This window comes from Protopterus annectens, chromosome 5.part0, assembly GCF_019279795.1.
Source record: "Protopterus annectens isolate FY-2018-M chromosome 5.part0, PAN1.0, whole genome shotgun sequence".
In the NCBI taxonomy this organism is placed as follows: Eukaryota; Metazoa; Chordata; order Ceratodontiformes; family Protopteridae; genus Protopterus; species Protopterus annectens.
In genome coordinates this window covers 1078473990-1078488825 of record NC_056735.1, presented here as the reverse complement: position 1 = coordinate 1078488825, position 14836 = coordinate 1078473990, and the positions used below count along the sequence as shown (strand labels likewise).

Genomic DNA, 14836 nt, shown 5'->3' with positions numbered 1-14836 from the left:
CTTCAAAACCCTGATATCTAAAAAGTCAACATGAATTTGTGAACTACTCATAGTAAACCTCAGAAAACCAGAGCTACTATTCAGATAGTCTAAAAATTCTTGTAGTTTACATTCAATTCCTCCCCATGGAATAAACAGATCATCTACAAAACATCGAAAAAACAATGTATCATTCCTAAATATGTTATCATTCAACAAGATATTCTGCTTCCACTGAGCCATAACCAAATTCGCATAGCTATTGGCTGTGGGAATGTCCATAGCTTCACCCAATATTTGCAGAAAGTATTTCCTCATCAAAAGTAAAAATGTTTAATTCCAATATGAGTTCCAAGAGAAAACAGATTAGATCAATTTGTCTGAAGTGAATTTACTGTTCTTAACAAGAGACTCCTTTAAAAAGGATATCCCTTCTGCATTAGGAATGCTCATAAAGGGAGAGGTTACATCGAGTGTAACCAATAATTCATTACCATTACATCTATATTCTTGCAAAAAGGTATACATGTCTTTAAGAAAATGTTCTGAGTCTCTTAATATAAACTCATAGTCAACTATAAGTTGTTTTTTCTAAATAAATAGATGCTGGTTCTGTGATCCAACCAGCCCCCGATACTATGGGTCAAAAAGGGGGGGAGAACTAATTTTTATGGATCTATATGTGCTGTGATGCATTTTACGTTGCAAGACCAACAGGCGGCTCAGAGAGAGGATCTGAGATCACTATTATTGGTTTCAAAAAAGACAAGAACATAGTGCCATAACTAAGCATATGAAGCTTAAGGGTGATAGCCATTATTTTAATTTCCTAGTCACTGATATAATAATGGAGACCACTAGGGTTGGAGACATAACTAATAATACAGAACAAAAAAATTGAGGTGGATTATGTCATTAGCTGCAGATAAACCACCAGGACTTAATGACTATATATCCCTGAAACCTGTTTTTAAAGGTAGGAAACTTATGAAGAAAATTACCTGAGGCTTACTATTAGCATTATACTTATTTCCTGTGATAGATATATTTGTCTTCATGTTCAAATGTGTTTGTATAGCCATTCAGTTTTTGTAAATGAAGAGTTATTCAGTATTTATTTCTTAAATGTTTTTTTATATGTTTTTAAATTAAGTTTGCCTGAATACTAATCACTGATAGGCTGTTTTCAAATGAGAAGTGTTGAAACATGGGTGTCATGTTTTTCTGTTTGTTATTTGGTCTGAAGAAGCAACCAGGAAAGGTTGGGAAAATGCTTACCTTTTGTATTAAAAAGTTTGTGCTTCTTTTGCTTGGATTACGGTGCTTGGAATATACTTGTTTCTACGGATTTGTTTATTTGGTGTATAACTTCCTGCATTTTTTTCAACTGGGTTTTCTATTTGTTTGTTACTTTAGTTGTGAGCAATGTTATCTTCACTGAAGCTGAAAATGTAGCTAACCTACTGGCTGATAAATTCAGCTCAAAATGTATGTCTCCCTCCCCTCCCCCATACATCCCATATGAAATACTTGAAACCAATACCCACACAACTATCACACAAGAAAAGCAAAAAAAAAAAAAAAAAACAAGCTAAATCACTGGGTTCTGTTAATAGCCCTGGATGCATACTAAACGGCCTCAAGTGAGAGTTAGCCTCCAGATGGGCTTTGCTCCAAGTGAACAAAGAACAGCAACAGTTATTCTGCTGCATATGGGAGGACCATCCGCTGATCCAGGCAATTATATGCATATAAGTCTGACCAGCCTCTTAAGCAAAGCCATAGAAAGAATTATCATGTTATTAATAAAAACATAGGGAACCCCAAAACACTAGACTCATCTCAGTTTTGATTCAACGATGGCAGATCATGCTTACTCAGACTGGTGGACTTTTTGAAAAAGTCACCAAAGCAATGGACAAAGGTAAAATGGTGCAAATCACCAATTATGTTGTGGCCAAAGCATTTGACACTATCCCTCTCTCTGGTATAGTAGATAAACTTAATAAACTAGGAATAAATCAATATGTCCCCTGCTGGATCACCAACTGGCTCACAGATAGAATGCAGGAGATTAATATAGGGAAAGCTGCCTCCACTAAAAGACCAGTCACCACTGGAGTCCCCCAGGGCTTGCTGCTGTGACCTCATCCGTTTGACATCTACAAGAAACAAACTGCTGCTACAGTTTATACCCTGTCTGCATGGTGCATTACAGCATCATCATCATCATCATTTAAAAAAACAAATCCTTATAAACTGCAGCAAACTACATAGGTTCATAGGCTGGTACTAGACTATCGGCCTTAGGCCCTATACAAGCTTAGCCATAACAATTCCCTGGCTATTTCTTCCCACAGTATTTGCTTCCTTGGACCCCTGTCTAGCAGGGAGCCTGACATGATCCCCAGGGTGAATTTCCTATCTCCCATCCAATCATCAAGGTTCCTTTTGAAGAGGGCCAAAGAGGCGCTCTGCTTGACATGTATGGGCAGTCTATCCCAGAGTCTGGGGAGTCACTGGCTCAGGAAACTATCCCTCCAGCATGTTTTGTTCATTGTGATGACAAGGTTTAGATCCCTGGAGCATGTGTCTCTGAGGGACTGTGATTTCTTTAAGTGTAGCATGTCCAACAGCTTTGGGTTTGACATGGCCTTGTATGTTAAGCAGAGATCGCCTCTGAGTAGACAATATGCGACAGAGTATATGTGGAGGTTTTTTAGATGGTCAGCATAGGGCATCTGCTTTAGGCCTATGATTCTTTTAGTGAGGTATTCCTGCAGCCTTTCCAGTTGTTGCAGATGTCTTGAGAGGTACATACCAAATGGGGCCTTGTATTCTATAATGGGTCTAATGAGGGATGAGTACAGTGGGACAATGATCTCCTTTTTTCTGGATAAAAAGCCTTTAGTGATGAGGTGTGCCACATGGAAGGATTTCCTGACTGCTGTGACGATGTGGTTATCAAAGGTGAGACCACTGTCCACCTGTGTCCTTAAGTCTCTTATCACGCTTTCAGTGTTTAGTGTACTGTCACCTATGTGGTAATTTACGGATGCATGTTTTTTTCCCTAAGGGGATAACTATTCATTTCTTGGCATTGAGCTTGAGCCCATGGCTCTGGCACCAAACATCTGTTTCTGTAAGGCCCTTTTGTAGAATATCCACATTATTTAGGGATTCAATAATGGCTCCAAGTTTGCAGTCATCTGCGAACTTTGTTAGCCAGAGTCCCTTAGTGTTGGCCTGTACTTCAGAGAAGTAGATGCCAAACAAGTCCCAGGACTGAACCCTGAGGTACTCCACTTGTCACTTGTCTGGAGCTGGGTTTGGAGTCGGCTACTTTTACAGTGTGGGTTCTGTCAGTAAGCCAGTTGACAACCCATCGAGTGATGTAGGGATTAATGCCCAGCTTAGTAAGTTTATCGATGATTCCAGAGTGGGTGATGGTGTCGAAGGCCTTGGTGAGGTCCCAATAGGCTGTGTGGATCACCTTACCCTTGTCCACAGCTCTGAAGACTGATTCAAAGAAGTAAATCAGGTTCATGAGACAAGATCGTCCCTTCACGAACTCAAACTGGGTGGGGTCCAGTGTTTAAAGGTTGCCAATGTTTTTGTTTATAAGTTCCATGATAATACATTCCATGGCCTTGCAGATCAGACTCGTCAGACTGATGGGGCTGTAGTTCCCGGGATCCAAGATGGATCCCCCCGTGTGGAGTGGGATAACTGTAGCTGTGTGCCACTCAGTGGACACAAAGCCTGAGGTGACATACTTGGTACAGATCAGGCCACACACAGAGCACTGCAGCACTCCACTTTGACTGTAATATAATATCGGCTTTTAAAAGCCAATATTGCATTAGAAATTAGGATTAGATGATTGATGGATGGGAAAAAGGAAATGTATCTCAGGGTTCTCTTCTGTAGTACTGATGGACACAGGCAGTTAATAAATGTTTTTAACTTATATATATATATATATATATATATATATATATATATATATATATATATATATATATATATAAGGCCTTTCAAAATACCTATGGTATGACCCAAGTTATTTTTACCAAAGTTAATATAAATATAGTCAATGAATGGGCTAAGATTAATGTAAATATTAAACCAGAGAGGTAATTCCAATAACCAAACAAGAAATTTGACTAGACTTAAAATATCCTGCGAGGGCAGTTAGCCTAGAATCAAGCTATGAGCCTATAAAATGGGTCTATGAAAGTGAATATCTTGCATTGTTACAGGAAGATTATGAATGGACATCATCAAAGTTAACAAATTATATAGGTGAGGGAAATACAACTCCTGCTACTTATTTTAATCATGTCTTGAGGCTGGATCTACTTAAAGAAAAGACAGATATTGGTTTATGCAGAAAAGTCAAATAGTTGATCTTTTCCTGTCTTTGATGAATCTGGAGAAAATTACCATCCAACACAATGGGCCGGATTCACGATGGCTTCCACGGAGTCTAAGAGTTGAGTAAGACTCCATGCAGCCATCATGTCCGACGAGCGATCCAGGTAGGCTTGCCACCCCTTCGTTTTTTTTCCGGACTATCAGGAAATCAAACTGATTCTCCGGTAGTCCGGAAAACACTGTACAAACTCCGGTATTCTGTTTCAAAAAGGAAACAGACTATCGGAGTTTGTAAATCGGCTGATTTACTATGCTTTTCTTACAGAAAAGCATAGCAAATCAGCCAAAAGCAGGCGGCGGGAGTGAAAAAAAGAGGGCGTTCCCGTTGATCGGCTGATTTACTATGCTTTTCTTACAGAAAAGCATAGCAAATCAGCCAAAAGCAGGCGGCGGGAACGAAAAAAGAGGGCGTTCCCGTTGAGTGATGCTGTCGTGACATCACAAAATGGGCGGTATGTTGGCGGGAGAGGGGGTGGGGCGGGCGGGGTTACTGGTGACGCGAGGGGCGTGGCGTGGCTCCGGTTTTAGCCGTGAACGAAGGTGGCAACCCTAGATCCAGGAACAGCCTGTAGGGGAGTGTAAGAGAGCTCCTAAAATGGCTCTTACACAGACAGGGCCGGGACATGCAAATTACCTCAATTGCAGCTGAAAGGCATTCAGATGAGGTAGATTTGCGATCCAGGAAACCCGAACCTGTCCGAGTAAGAGCAGTGTTATCTGCAGAAATGTACTCAGTTGACAACTGAGTACCATTCTGCAAATAGCAAAACGGAGTCGTGACAGCTCCAAATAAAGGTTGCATCCAGTAGAGGAAGCATGCCAATGGCCAAATATATGGCCATTGGCAATGTTACCCGATGCAAAATGAAAAAAAAGTAATTTCATTTTTTTTTCCCGATATTCCATGTTTAAGCATAGTGCAGCGTCGCGCAAATGGGCTGCGCTCCAAAAACCAGAAAAATAAAAATTAAAACCCACAAATGTGGATTTTATGGGGATTTGTATTGTACAATGCAAGGCAATGGCAGGCTGAAGACAACATGGCAACCGAGTAGGGGTTGCTAAGGGGGGAACCCAATCTAAGAGATGTAACCAAGCATTAGTAGGCAATCCTATGCAAATGAGGGTAAGGATAGTGAATCCCAAGTCTACATAGCAAATGAGCACAGTCAGTGGAGTGTAAGACTAGGATAAGGGGAGTAACAGAGTAGGATATAGGTGACATCAGGAGGGGGTATGTATGAAAGAAGATAATCTCACTGGAGCAGAGTGTTATGTGTTAGCTGTCAGTTGCTCATCACTGGAAGAGGTGTGTCATAAGGTATCCTAGCTAAAGTCAAGAAATAGAAGGTGCACACTGTGGGTATCACCAAAGTTTCTTGAAAAATGCTTGCAACGTGTATGCGCGCGTTTGAGTGCCTGTAAACCCGAGTAAGACAATGTGCGCGCGTGGAAGCGTCAGTGTGCGTATTTAAGCCAGAGTAAACATGTATAAGGCAGTTTAAAGTCTTGTAAGTGCCTCTGCACTCGTGTGCGCATGTTTAGGCAGGAATTAGCTAGTGTAAGTCTGTCTAAGCCTGTGTGTGCGCATGTTAGCACGTGTACGTGCATCTGTGCTAGTGTGCGTGGTGCTGCCCCCTGAGGAAATGGAAAGGGAAAAGGAAGCACAACAAACAGTAGGAAGTTAACCAGGGAGAGTCAGCAGAGCTAGCAGGTGGAAATAATCAGAATCAGGCAATTACACAGGCAGTAAACCAGCCCAGCCCAGCACTTAAAACTCTGCAAACAACTTTTCACCATGTATTGCTCAGAGACACTGCAGCACTGCAGTAAGCTAAGAGAAGTAAATACTGAAAAGGCTTAACTGAGACAAAGACATGTTAGGGGCTGCCATTACTGTCATAAACCGACAAATGCAGCATGCTGAGGGTGGTGACAATGGGAATGCTGCCAACCAACCCCCAGTGAGGAGACGGAGAAGAGTGTACAGGCCCAGGGTAACCTACCAGGTGCTACATGAGCTGGAGATAGTGGAGCGCTATAGAGTGGACAGAGACCTCATGCAGCAAATTGTTGAGCTGTGCAGGCCACGCCTCACACACAGAACCAACAGAGGGGAACCCGTTCCAGTGGAAACCAAGGTATGTGTTGGCCTATGAATACTAGCAACAGGTACCTTCCAGAGACCAACTGGTAATATGATGGGGATATCACAGGCATCAGCATCCAGGGTACTGCACCAGTTTCTGGATGCCATGTCAGCACATGTCAGTGATCATGTATATTTCTGCAATTCCCGTGAGGTATTGGCCAGCAATATGTGTCTCTTCCAGCAAATAGCAGAATACCCTGAGGTAGTGGGTGCAATAGACTGCACGCACATACGCATCAAAGCACCAGCCGGTGAGCGGGGTAAGGTTTACTTCAACTGCAACGGCTTCCCCTCCATCAACTGCCAGGTTGTGTGTGATGCCCAGGGCATAATACTGAATATGTGTGCTGGCTGCCCTGGAAGCTATCATGATTCCCATATCTGGCATCTGACGCAGCTGTACCAGACATTTGCCAATGGGGACATCCCACATGGTCACCTAGTGGGGGATGCTGGCTATGCACTGGAGCCGTGGCTGATGACACCCATCAGAAATGCACACACACCTGAACAGGAATGCCATAATGAGGCACACGCACAAACACAAAATGTAATTGAGCGTGTGTTTGGGCTGCTCAAGTCATGGTTCCGGTGTCTGGACACATCTGGTGGAGCCTTGCAGTACACTCCAACTACATGTACCTAAATTGTTATGGCATGTGCTATGCTACATAATATGATCCTGCGAAAACAGCTGCAGCAGGACCAGCATAGGCCTGGCCCAAACAGCCCCCCACCATTGCCAAGGTCATCACAGGCAGAGCGTGACTCAGAGGAGGAACAACCTGAGCCTGCCCCAGTAGGCAGAAGGAGGCATGCCCAGTATGCTTTGGCCTTGGCAAAGAGGCAACGCATAGCACATACACTGGCTCAGTGGGAACCCTGGAAATGATACCTCTCTCTGACCCGCACATATAGTAAAAGGGATGCCTAAGTTGACACTACCTGCTTCAAACATGTACAGGGAGTGTAGTATGTGCATCCGACATAGGCAGCCCTGCAGCACCACCTGAGGCATGATTGCCATGTGTCAAGCAATTAAAGGTAGTGCTAAACAGCATTTACCACCGTGTAGTATATGCAAACAGAATACACACACCAACTAGTACAACTATGGTCAGTGTCGAGTAATATTGGGCAATATCCAGCAAAGTTGGTGAATATACAGCAATGTCAGACAAGCCTGGTCTAAGTAGGGCATAGCAGAATAAAAGCCAACATGCTCATATTTGCTTAACTGGCCCTTAAGCAGTCTGGTATGCTCAGTATGGAAATATAAAGCAGTGATGGGCTTCAAACCCAGGATACTGTGCACCATAGTTAAAGTACTGAACCACTAAACCATGACAGCATTGCACTGTTCAGCCCATATGAAGGAATGTTGATAAGTCTAGGCAAATTATTTCATGGAAACCCTGCAGGCACAGCATACTCCCTGTTGAGTTATGATACAAAGGTGAGTCTTGCAGTAAGAACAGAACTTCACTTTCAGCACACACAGTATAAATGTTAATATCGGTCATGTTCACACACATCCACAAATGTAGTGGACCTCAGATTGCAACATACTGAAAGGTCACACTGGGCGTGCTCACACACTTGGATAAATTAGACATATGTCAGGCAACAAAACATGGAAAGCCTGAACTGGGCATGCTCACACACTTAGGCCATGTCTGACTACAGCAGTGGGCCACACATCTGGCAGTTGCATTTGCTAACCCAGGAAACTCTCACTATCCAGCAATCCACCCTGTGCACACAGTTACATGACAACAAACACTTATATAATATAGTGGAACCCTATCATGATCAAACATGTTCCACAGATACCTAAGTTGTTCATAGAAACTGGGAAAGCAAAGATGATAAAGACCTGCAAACAGTATCAGCAGTAAATATTGTGCATCCCGAGCAGAAGCATAGGTTCAGAGGTCAATAGTAGGCTATCTGCCCTAGGGTATGTACAAGCCTAGCCAGAGTGTGTTTGGCTTTTGCAACCCTGTCAGAGTACTGCACTGTGCCAGTGAATAGTAGGTCACACAAGATAGCCCATGTACTTTTAGTCTACTGTGCCTCTGTCGAGCAGGGACACAGAAGAGATCCCAGGGGTGAATTTGTGATTTCCCATCCATGTGTCCAGATTTGGCTTGAAGAGGGTCAGTGAGGGGCTATGTCTAATATGAATTGGGATTCTATTCTAGAGTGAGGTGAGCCTCTGGGAAATGAATCTGTCCCTCCAGCATGTCCTTTTTATTCCTGTGCTGAGGTTTAAGTCCCTGGAGCTTGTATCTCTAAGGGACTTGGATTTTTGAGGTGGAGCATGGCCATTAATTCGGGCTTTGACATGGCTTTGTATGTCAGGCATAGACTGCCTCTGAGTATGTGGTAAGCAACTGAGTAGAGCTGAAGTTTCCTTAGGTGAGCTGCATATGACATCTGTTTGTAGTCCATGACCCTCTTGGAGAGGTACTTTTGGGTCTCTCCAGGTGCTGCAGGTGTCGGGTAAGGTACAACCCAAAAGGGCCACTCAAGTATGGTGCTGATGACTGACGAGTAGAGGGGCACAATGACCTCACTTGATGTAGATGCGAACCCGTTCGTGATAAGGTGATATAGAAGGTGTTTGTAACCACTTTGGCAATGTGATTATCAAGGGAGAGATTACTATCTACATTGGTCCAGAAATCTCAAGTTACTACTTCTGTACTTAATGGATTACCACTTATGTGGTAATTTGTGTGCACCTTGTTTTTCACAAAGGGGATGACTATGCACTTTATAGCATGTAGCTCGAGCTTGTGGCTCTGGCAGCAAACATCCATCTCTGTGAGCCCTTCTGGAGGATGCTTGTGTTAGCTGGAGAGTCGATTATGGCCCCCAGTTTGCAGTAATCTGCGAACCTTATCAGCCATAATGCCCCCGTGTTAGCCTGAACCTCAGAGAAGTATATACCGAACCAGAGAGGTCCCAGAACTGAGCCCTGTGTGATGCCACTTGTAACTGGTTTGTATTTGGACATGGCACGTGCGATTCTGACAATGTGGGTTCTATCCCTGAGCCAGTTTGCAACCCATCTTGTGATATAGGGGTTGATATTTAAGCTGTTATGCTTATGTATGATATCCGAGTGGGGTATTGTGTTGAACGTTTTTGCGAGGTCCATGTAGGCTGTGTGGACTACCTTGCCCTCATCCATAGCTTTGGTAACTGTTTCAAAGAAATCAACTAGGTTTAAGAGGCAAGATCTGCCCTTAACAAAGCCAAATTGGGTAGGGTCCAGTGTCTGGAGGCTCCCAATGTCTTTGTTTATGAGTTCCATGATAATACGCTCCATAGCTGTACAGACCAGACTAGTCAGGCTTATGGGGCGATAGTTCCCAGGGACTGTTGTGGCACCACCTTTGTGGAGTGGAACCACTGTAGCTGTATGCCATTAATCGGGTACATATCCTGTAGTAAGGCTAAGTTTGAACAGTGACTTAATGTGAGGGTTCAGTTCTTCTTGGAGCTTGCGTAAGGCACAGCCTGGAACACCGTCTGGTCCCATAGCTGCTGTGTTTTTTGCTTTGGCGAGGGCAGCCTTCACCTGTGCATCTGTGATGTCAGGGAGGTTACATTCAGTTGGGATAGGCATTTGTTCCTTTGTGGGTGAGGCGGGGGAGAGGTTTGTGCTGAATCTGTCTGCCAGGATGTTGGCTGTCTGTAGTTTTGGTATATTTTGTACCGTTATGCAACAATTCAGAGCATATCTGGGAGTTTCCACCCATATTATCGACATAACTAAAGAAGGACTTGTGATTTTCTTTAGTGTCTAGGGCAATTTCCCTTTGGAAACTGGCCTTTGATGATTTTATGAGGTATTGAAGTCTCTTGCTAATACTGATCAGAGATGGCTTCCATTTTTGGGATTTTGATCTGTCATGTAGTAGCTTCCTCCTTTTGTTGTATAGCTTACTTATGGCCGGGGTCCACCAAACAGGTCTCATGTTTTTGGAGGAGTGAGGCTTCATTTTATTTGGGATAGCACGACCCATGCATTCCTGCAGGTGCTCATACAATGCATTTGTAAAGGATTCTGCAGATTGGCATGTTATCCTCTGGCCTGTGGGCTTTGAAGGATTCCACCTCAGTCTTGAGAAGTGCAAAGTTGGCATTTGAGAAATTCTATACAGTGATTTCCTTGGCTGGGGGTGGGGACGGGATATGGATGTCCATAGAAATTTGTTAATGGTCTGATCTTACCAATGGGGGGTTTACCTCTGGTGTGGAACATAGAGTCCCCATGTTGGTGATGACCAGGTCCAATATGTTGTTCCCTCTTGTGGGAGTGGTGACCAGTTGTTCCATCGCATTACAGTTTATAACTTCAAGGAACCATTGGGCGAGTGTGTTTGGGCATGAGTAGTTGTTGCAGTCAATGTTTGGGTAGTTGAAGTCACCCAATAACATAGTTGTAGGAGAGATCTTGATATTCTCCAGTGTTCTCAGGAATGCCAAGTGGGGTTCCTGTAATAGGGAGGGTGTTCTGTAGCAGGCTACAAACTGAAATGCAGTTTGGCCCACTGTTAGTTGCACATGGATGGTTTCTGATGCTTCGTGCAGTGCCACTAACCTGGTGGTGTAGGTATCTTTGATGAATATAGATACTACCCCTCCTTTTGTGCTTCAGTCTGAGTTTTGTGTGTGAAACGCATGGTATGAGTTATAACCTGGTAGTGCTGGGGTGCTTTCAGGAGCCTTGAACCAGGTTTCTGTTACTGCACAGACATCAATATTCTCCATACTGAGGAGAGCCTCAAGTGCATGCATCTTGAGGTGTAGACGTCTGGCATTGAGTAGCATTACCTCTAGATTTTGTATCCTTGGGTTGTCAATGGAGGTGTGTATGTCCTTTGAGCCTTGCCTAAAAAATGCACTATGGGGGTGGCAAGAGGCATGGCCAGTATACGAAAGCCTAAGGGTGACAGGTGCAAGCCGTCCCTAGTGAAGCAACGTGGCTTGTCAGGCATGTCATCCCAGGCTGACAGGCACTGGATCCCCATTGAATGACACCAATACTTTAGACAATTGTTTAAACTGATCATTTTGTCTGTATACTCTGGAATCATTCTTGGTGAGGCAAGATTCTACCCAAGGTCAGGGTCATACCAGCCTGGGCTACATGATCAGAGAGCTGCTCTATGTCTCATGTCTTGTAGTCCAGGGAGGTAGGTCTCATGTCATTCACACCTGCATGGACAATGACAGAGTCATACTTGTACCTGCTTTGGAGTGACCTGAGTGCTTGCATTATGTGGTGGATCCTGTCACCTGACAGGCAGCTTACAGTGACCTTCTCCTTGTTCAGTCAGTTGAGCGGGATGTCAGTGTGATGGACAATAGAGTCCCCTACAACAACTGCATTTGGTTTGTTGTTTGGCCTTAAGGGCTGTGACTGTGAGGCACACTGATTTTGTAAGATATGTGATTCATGGGTATTGTTGAGGGGTGGCTGTTGCTTGGGTATCTGTGGCCAGTACAGTTGCTACAGGTGTTGGGTAAGGTACACCCCAAAGGTGGCACTGTAACCAAGCATGATTGTTATTAGTATAGGGGCACAATGACATCACTCGATCTAGATGTGAAACCATATGGGATAAGGTTGCTTATATAGAAGGTCTGTCCAACCACTGTGGCAACGTGAATGTCAAAGGTGACAGTATGAACAAGTCATGTCCCCAATCACCTAACAACACCTACCAGATGCAATGGAGTACTACCTATGTGTTAATGTGTGGGCATGTTGTTATTCCCAAAGGGGATGACTATGCAACTAATGGCATTTAGCTGTAGGTCATGGCTCAGGCACCAGTCATCCATCTCTGAGAGACCCTGTTGGAGTATGCATGTGGCAGCTGGAGAGGTGATCATGGCACCCAGTTTGCAGTCAAGTGTGAACAAGGTCAGCCATATTCCCCCTGTGGTAGCCTGTACGTCAGACAAATATATACTGAACAAGAGAGGTCCCAGGACTGAGCCGTGTGGGATGCCACGTGTAACTGGTGTATAGTCAGACATGGCACCTGCAATTCTGACCATGTGGGTGCTATCCCTGATCCAGATAGCAATCCATCATGTGAGATATGTGTCCATATCGATGCTGGTGAGCCAATGCATAATGGCCCAGTGGGTTATTGTGTGGAAGGGTTTAGCAAGCTTCAGGTAGGCTGCGTGTACAACTGCCCCTATGTTGATGGATCTGTTAACTGTCAAAAGAATATAAACATGTTCAAGAGGCAAGATCTCTCCACAACAACGTTGAAATGTGTAGGACACAGTGTCTGTAGTTTCCTGATGTCTATGTGTAAGAGTCCCATGACAATACACTCCATAGCTTTGCATGACAGGATAGTTAGGCTTATAGGGCAATATTGTCTGTGTTCCATTCTGAAACCAACTATGTGGAGTTGGAACACTGTCGCTGTATGCCATTCCATGGGTACATATCCTATAGTAACTCCAATATTGCACAGTGATGTAATGTGAGGGTTATGTCTGTCATGAAGTTCGTGTAAGATGCAGCCCAGGACACCAACTGGTCACATTGATGCTGTAATGTATGCTTTGGGGAGGGCAGCACTCACCTGTTACTGTGTGGTGTCAGGGAGGTTACACTTTGTTGGGATGGGTAGTTGCTCCCTAGGGGGGATGGGGGGAGACATCTGCACTGAACCTGTTTGCCAGGATTTTGGCTATGCCAGTGGGTTCAGGGTAAGTGTAGTCAGTATGCAGTAACTCACAGCATATCATTGAGTGTCCACCCAGGTTCCTGACATAACAGATGAAGGCCTTGTGATAGTCCTACTTGTCTGGTGCAATTGTCCATGAGAAGAAGACCTTAGATAAGTACATGAGTGATCATAGCTGTCTGCTAGTACAGATCACAGATGCTTTCCCTGTCTGGGATTGTGCTCTATCATGTAGTAGCTTCCTCCTGACATTGTACAGCTCATTAATGGCTGGTGTCTATCAGACAGGTCCCCTGCCATTGGAGGAGTGAGTCTTGTTGTTATTTGGGGTAGCACAATCCATGCAGTCCACTAGGAGTCCATATAATGTGTATGTAAAGGATTCATCAGTTGGAGCTGTATTTCACACTGTCTCAAGGTCTCTGAAGGATACCACCTTGCTGTGGTGAAGTGAGACGTTGGCTCATCAGAAGTTCACCACGATTACCCAGGATGGGTGTGTGGAGTGTATATGTATGTCCACTGAGATAGCTGTATGTTCCGACCTTATCAATGAGGGGTATATTGCTGGTGTGTAACATAGAGTCCCCGTGTCAGTGATGATCATGTCCAATATGTATTCACCCTTGTGGCTGTGGTGACTGGTTGTGTCATAGCATATGAATGTACAAATTGTAGCGACTGTAGGGCGAGGTTGTTGCGGCTTGAGTAGTATCCCCAGTCAATATTCATGTATCTGATGTCACCCAATATAATGGTGTTCGTGGAGACCATCATATCCCCCACTGTTCCCAGGAAAGCCGTGTGTGGTTCCTGAGTATGGGAGGGTGGTCTGTAGTAGGCAACAAACTGAAAGGCAGTTTTGAACAATGGTAGTTGTACACGTATGGTCTGTGATGCTTAGTGCATTGCCACTAACCCGGAGGTTTGTGTATCTGTGATGTATATGGATACCCCCCTAGTTGTGTTGTCCGTTCCAAGTCCTGTGTTCAGAAAGCATGGTATGAAACATAACCTGGTAGTGCTGGTGTGTATATCTGACCCTGAACTAGGCATCTGTTAGTGCACATATATTGCTATCCCCCATACTGAGGGGAGTCCTGAGTGGCCGCAATATGAGGGTAACACATCTGGTGTTGAGCAACATTACCCTTAGTGTTATTTAACCTGTAATGTCTATGTAGGTGGGTTTGTCTTTTGAGCCCTGCTCAACAAATGCACTATGGTGGTAGCAAGAGCCTTAGCCAGCATTCAAAGGTCCAAGGGTGACAGGTGCAAGATGTCCATAGTGAAGCTATGTGGCATGTTGAGCATGTCACCACAGGCTGACAGACACTGTATCCCCTATGAATGACACCAATCTGTTAGCCAAGTGTTAAACGTGATATGTTTGTCTGTATACTGTGCCATCATACTTGGTGGGTGAAACATGCTAGACAAGGTCAGGGTCATACTGGCCTGGGCTACATCATGACACTGTTCCTCCATGTACCATGTCATGTGGTCCAGGGAATAACATCTGAGGTTTTATGCACCA

At 44.2% G+C, this 14836-nt stretch overlaps 1 protein-coding gene across 2 annotated transcripts in view; it reads right to left on the bottom strand.

The window, feature by feature from the left end:
* SLC9A2 (solute carrier family 9 member A2) overlaps nt 1-14836 on the bottom strand; it is a 959164-nt gene that overhangs the window by 653754 nt on the left and 290574 nt on the right. The window lies entirely within an intron of this gene.